The following is a 7,093-nucleotide window of genomic DNA, read 5'->3' on the forward strand; positions in this document are numbered from 1 at the left end:
TTTCTGGATGTTTGGAGTCATACCTTGTGGGATTGGTAATAATCTGAGAAAGATTTAGGGAGTCCCATTGCTTTGGGACTTGGTCAGGTGGTTTAAGCATGTCCCACTTTAGGTCACCTAGCAGGACAAATTTAGACTTGGTGTGTCACGATTTCCGCCGAAGTTGGTCCTTCTCCTTGTTCGGGCGGCGTTCGGCGGTCGACGTCACCGACCTTCTAGCCATCGCCGATCCACTTTTCATTTTCCATTAGTTTTGTCTTGTCCTCCATCACACCTGGTTCCAATTCCATCAATTACATGTTGTGTATTTAACCCTCTGTTCCCCCCATGTCCTTGTCCGTAATTGTTTGTTGTAGTGCTTGTGCACGGTATGCTGGTATTTACCGGGTTTTGTGTGACCCATTTATTGTATTGTTCTGTTGACGGTGGTTTATGTTTATTAAACACAACCATTGTAAATCAGTTTTCGCTCTCCTGCGCCTGACTTCTCTGCCGCCAGTACGCATCGCATTACATGGTGTAAGGGGCCAGGACAGAGCTTAGGGCAGGTAGGGTACAGGCCGGTGCTGTTGGAGGACAATAGCACCCAGCAACAGTCAACAAAGAGATATTTGAAAGTTTAATACTTAAAACCAGCAAATCAAATTGTTTGGGGACAGACTTGTTGGAGACAACTGAGCACTGAAGGTGATCCTTGGTAAAGATTGCCACTCCCCCACCTTTGGGAGATTTGTCTTGCCGAAAAAGGTTATAACCAGATAGGTTAACATCAATATTCAAAACACTCTTCCTTAACCACGTCTCAGTAATGACCAACACATCTGCATTGGAGCTGTGAGCCCACACTTTCAATTGATCCAGAGAGAGGGGGGGGGGTACCTGTACCAGACAGGGGGAGACAGGCCAGGGCAGACGGGGAACAGATCGCCAGGTGGAATCCAAGCAGCAGTGCAGCAGGCAACGGGAGTAGGTGTCACCCACTTGGGTGAAGCTTTTATTTATGGAGTCAGATTTCATGTAGAAAATGCCAGTGGACGGTCTTTGAACAGCAGGAGGGGGCTTGAAGACCTCTGGATCTGGGTGGGGTAGCCTGCCATTTGTTGGGCTCAAAGGCTTCGACACCTCTCGCTTCACAAGGTGTGCTAATTGAAGTTGTAACTCTTTGTCCTAGCAAAGGTTGGTAGCCTGAGCGTTCAGTCCTTATTAAGTCAAATATATCATTGTAATTGGCTTTTGAAAGTAGAAAATGTTTTTTTTTAAGTACAAAAATTGCTTCAGACTAAGCATTACTCACTCAGGTCTCTGCTTGTTTGCCAGAGCATTAGATATATAGTTTGGGAATAATAATCCTTGAGAGTAGGAAGCATTCCAAGTAATTCCATCCAAAAATCAGGTAGTAGGTTTGGAGTTTCGATTTGGAGTGAAGGTTATGTTGTTTAGGGTAGCATCCTGTATATATCCCTCCCCAAAAATCTAAGTTTGTCTAACTCAACATCTATCTATTATTAAAAACATGCTGAAAAATGTGGGAGCTCATCTACACATGACCTCCCTCTCTCTCTCTCTCTCTCTCTCTCTCTCTCTCTGTCTTTTGGGTTGTTGTCCTGTTGCATCACCTAACTTCTGTTGAGCTTCAATTGGTGGACAGATAGCGTTACATTCTCTTGCAAAATGTCCTGATAAACTTGGGAATTCATATTTCCGTCGATGATAGCAAGCTGTCCAGGCCCTGAGGCAGCATAGAAGCCCCAAACCATGCTGCTCCCTCCACCATAGTTTACAGTTGGGATTAGGTTTTGATTTTGGTGTTGTTAGGAGTGTGTATCGGAGGCGAAGTCAGGTGCAGGAGTGCAGAGTGTAGTGAACAGGCACACTTTTTATTCCGGTCAAAATGGCAGCACAAAAATAACATAAAAATGCCCAAAACATGGAACATAGACAAAAAGTAATGCGCGTAACAATATCCACAATATCAAAATACACGTAACACAAACAATCCTACACAAAGACATGATGGGGAATAGAGAAATAAATACATATGAATTGATTGGGGAATGAAAACCAGGTGTGCAGGGAACAAGACAAAACAAATGGATACATGAAAAATGGAGCAGCGATGGCTAGAAAGCCGGTGACGTCGACCGCCGAACGCCGTCCGAACAAGGAGAGGAGCCGACTTCGGCGGAAGTCGTGACAGGTGTGCTGTGCCTTTTTTCTCCACACATAGTGTTGTGTGTTCCTTCCAAACAACACAACTTTAGTTTCATCTGTCCACATAATATTTTGCTAGTAGCACTGTGGAGCATCAAGGTGCTCTTTTGAGAACTTCAACTTCTGTAGGTCTTTAACTGACACTCTAGGATTCTTCTTAACCTCATTGAGGATTCTGCGCTGTGTTCTTGCAGTCATGTTTGCAGGACGGCCAATCCTATGGAGTGTAGCAACAGCGCTAAAATTTCTCCATTAACAGACAATTTGTCTTACCGTGGACTGACTTTTAGAGATTCTTCTGTAACCCTTTCCAGCTTTATGCAAGTCAACAATGCTTAATCTTAGGTCTTCTGAGAACTCTTTTGTTCGAGGCATGGTTCACATCAGGCAATGCTTCTTGTGAATAGCAAACTCAAATGTTGTTTTTTATGGGGCAGGGCAGCTCTGACCAAAATCTCCAATCTCGTCTCATTGATTCCACTCCAGGTTAGTTGACTCCTGACTACAATTAGCTTTTGGAGAAGTCATTAGCCTAGGGGTTCAAATACTTTTTCCAACCTACACTGTGAATGTTTAAATGATGTATTCAATAAAGACAATACAAATACAATAATTTGTGGGTTATTAGTTTAAGCACACTGTGCTTGTCTATTGTTGTGACTTAGATGAAGATCAGATCAAATTGTATGTAAAATATATGCAGAAATCCAGGTAATTCCAAAGGGGTCATATACTTTTTCTTGCCACTGTAAGTATTTACAACGGATTTCAAATGCTGATTGTTGTTACATGAAATTACGCAGTAACAACAACACTAGATAATAGTTTAGAAATTTGTCATGGACAATTCTCGGTTAATGCACAGGATATTTACAGTCTGATTACCAAAGTAATAACATAGTAACTATTCAAGATGTATTCAACACATTTTCAACAATATTGTTTTCAATGCAGAAAAACAAATACAAATGTTTGTCCTGTATCTACATTAGCAGGCAGATAAATTTCTCTGGCGACTTCATGTTTCACATAAACACTTGTAATGAAAGAATACTGTTCTCATTGACCTCAAGGACATGGTCAAAGGGTTAACCCAACAGCAGGCAGCCAGAGAAATCCAGATGTTTGAAGTAAAGAGTGTGAAAACAAATACATCTGACCAACGGAGTTCCAGCTCATGACTTTCATCACCAAAACAATACAATTATCAGCAGTGAAAACACAAGGCCTTTGACACGACCTCGGTACCAAGCTGTCATTATCATGCACCATGGGTCATAAGGGGTATTTCCTCTCCTGTCATTGGTCAAATAAGGAGATACCAAAAACGGTATGACTTGATGTAAAACACTGCATCATAAAAGATTCATTAAACAAACCATAAAGCTTATGCGAGATGTTTGAAACAGACGCAGTGATGTCTGTATACTACTATCTTTGTTGAATCAATTTCTTACATCGTCTCAGAAGATAAATCATATCCTTTACATTGGTCTCTTTCTGTAGTATGACAGGACTAGGACTAAAGAATCTGACAGTCTGATGGAGAGACCAAAAAGAGAAAGAAAGCTAGCACAGTGGGTCACACTTTATTTGGATAGTCCATATTTTCCATCTGTAGAGCATCTGTAGAGCATTGATGTCATACATCAACAAACTATCTGTTGTTAAGCAACTGCTTGCTAAGGTTATAGTTAGGGTTAGGCATTTGTTTGGTGGAGCACACAAAGAGAGACACACACGCACTCGGGAAGGCAGGAGAGAGAAGCTATGAGCGGCAGACTAAGACGTGACTGTGGGCTTTGTTCCAAGCTGAATATCGCACGGATAGACCGACATTTCAAGTCTGTCCATGCACTTAAGCCTGGTACTTTTAAATGGAAGAGTGCTATGCAATCTTGCCGGCTTTCAGCCAAGATACAGCGGCCCGAATCCTGGATTTGTACGCAGCCTAACAACGATGTTGCACCGCGGCTGGGAAGCAAGTTGTCCGTGGATCAGCAGCTGTTGGACGAGAGTACGCAGGCGGTGGCGACTGCGCCGGTGCAGTCAACCAGTCAGATCGGTGGTGAACCATGCTCGGAACCGAGGGAGCAAGGCTGCGCGGAGGCGACTACCACGGAGAGCGAGAGCGATGAACGCGGCGGTGTGGAGTCCGGAATTGAAGGTTGGAGAAATGTAATTTTGACTGAATATGAACACTTTGCTATGGGTAGAAACCCTTCAGTTAAACGAATTGACAATTGTCGTACCAGTGTATCCCGAATACGGCAATTCCTCCGCTATATGTCAGAGGGCAAGGCCGATGAAGGACTGTGTTCTCTGGATAACTACAGACGTGCGTCTGAGTGGTACGGTCAATGTGAAGACCGTTGTTTGGCACCATCCACGTTAAAAATATACCGATCCGATGTTAGAAGTTTCTTGAACTATCTTATTCAGTTCCGGCCAGGAGGTCTGCAGGCTAGAGTCAGTAAAATTCGGAAGTTGTTACTCTGCTTGGCAAAGATGGACAGGGATTCGCGGCAGAGCCAGGCAACACACAGGGCAAAATTCCGCAAACGCTGCAGGGACGAGGTGCTCAGCGCTGCCCAGTTAAGCCGATTTGTTGAGCTAAGCAATCAAGCTATTCCTTCGGTTCTCAGTAGGCTGGAGGTCCGAGCCACCTGCGCTGATAGACGTAGGTTTGCGGCTCTCATGTCCAGCCGGTTGGCCATCTTTAATGGCACTAGACGATCCCCAGTCACCATCTTCAGTGAGAGGGAATTTAATGAAGTAACCCCGGAAAGTGGGGGTTATCAGATGTCTATTTCCAGCCACAAAACGAACTATACCTTCGGTGAGTGCAGAATTGTTCTATCTGGGCAGGAATACACTTGGCTTAAACGATTCCATCAGATCAGGCCTAGTCTGAGTGGAATGACCTCAGACACAACACTCTTCTTTTTCACGTCCTGCGGTCAACCGTACGGCAATCTCTGTGAGTATGTGTGCCAGGTATTTGAAGAATTTGGCATTGGAAGTAAAGTCACCTACGGTACAATTCGACGAAGCATTGGTACATTGAACTTTAATCAAGGCTCGGTTACAGACAGGGGGACTGTGGCTGACCATATGTGTCATTCTCTGGAAACCCAGGCTCGGTACTACCGGTACCATAATTTGCCTCGTAACGCCAGCCGAGCGCGGACACTAATTGAGGGACAAATCAACCCATGATTCACTGATAAATAAAGACTATTTATTTGAAACTCACCCATGTCTTTGTGTGTGTGTCATTTGACTTGGGCCCGTAGTAGGGTGCTCTCAGGGTGGGTATGTAGGTCCCTATACCCTTTAAAAGTATTTAAAACCGTTTTTAAAATTTAGACCTGGTAACCCAAAATAAAACCAGGTGCATATATGCTACGGACACGTCCCCACCAAACCTTCAAACATCCATAAAACACTCATTCTTTATCCCACTGACATGGGACAGCAGTGGGGTGCTGAAACAGGTGTCCTGGGGGTGGTGATGGCCTTTAAAAGTATTTAAAACCTTTTTTTAAATTTAGACCTGGTAACCCAAAAGCGACGGACACGTCCCCACCAAAACATAGTGCAATTTCTGAGAAGGAAAACATAGTCATTTTTCTGAAGATTTTTTGAAAAGCTATATAATTCCCTCTTGCTGTACCTCATTGAGTTGAGGCCGCAGGATGGTGCTCTAAGGGTGGGTATGAAGGTCCCTATACCCTTTATAAGTATTTAAAACCGTTTTTCAAATTTCACCCCTGGTAACCCAAAATAAAACCAGGTGCCTACGGACACGTCCCCACCAAACCTGAAAACGTCCATAAAACACTCATTCTTTATCCCACTGACATGGGACAGCAGTGGGGTGCTGAAACAGGGGTCCTGGGGGTGGTGATGGCCTTTAAAAGTATTTAAAACCGTTTTTAAAAAAATGGACCTGGTAACCCAAAAATAAAACATAGTGCAATTTCTGAGAGGTGAAACATAGCCGATTTCCTGAGAATTTTGGACTTAGCCATTTTTCTGAGAAAAATGTAAAACTTCCATAAATCAGGCAGGCCGGCCCCCATTGACTTGGGCCCGTAGTAGGGTGCTCTCAGGGTGGGTATGTAGGTCCCTATACCCTTTAAAAGTATTTAAAACCGTTTTTAAAATTTAGACCTGGTAACCCAAAATAAAACCAGGTGCATATCCTACGGACACGTCCCCACCGTACTTTAAAACATCCATAAAACACTCATTCTTTATCCCACTGACTTGGGATCAACGTGGGGTGCTCCCATGGTGATGAAGGAGGTGGTTATGGCCTTTAAAAGTATTTAAAACCGTTTTAAAAAAATGGACCTGGTAACCCAAAAAAACATAGTGCAATTTCTGAGAATTTTGGACTTAGCCATTTTTCTGAGATTTTTTAAAAACTTCCATAAATCAGCCAGGCTTGCCCCCATTGACTTGGGCCCGTAGTAGGGTGCTCTCAGGGTGGGTATGTAGGTCCCTATACCGTTTAAAAGTATTTAAAACCGTTTTTAAAATTTAGACCTGGTAACCCAAAATAAAACCAGGTGCCTGTAATACGGACACGTCCCCACCGTACTTTAAAACATCCATAAAACACTAATTCTTTATCCCACTGACTTGGGATCAACGTGGGGTGCTCCCATGGTGATGAAGAAGGTGGTTATGGCCTTTAAAAGTATTTAAAACCATTTTTAAAATTTAGACCTGGTAACCCAAAATAAAACCAGGTGCACGTTTGGACTTAGTCTCCTGAGCGAAATGAAAAGTGGGCACTCTGTAACTTTTTTGACCAAAATCTGAAATTTTCAAATAATGATTAAAAATACTTCCTGAGGGGCTAGAGTTCCCA

This window comes from Salmo trutta, chromosome 23 (assembly GCF_901001165.1).
Source record: "Salmo trutta chromosome 23, fSalTru1.1, whole genome shotgun sequence".
Taxonomy (NCBI): domain Eukaryota; kingdom Metazoa; phylum Chordata; class Actinopteri; order Salmoniformes; family Salmonidae; genus Salmo; species Salmo trutta.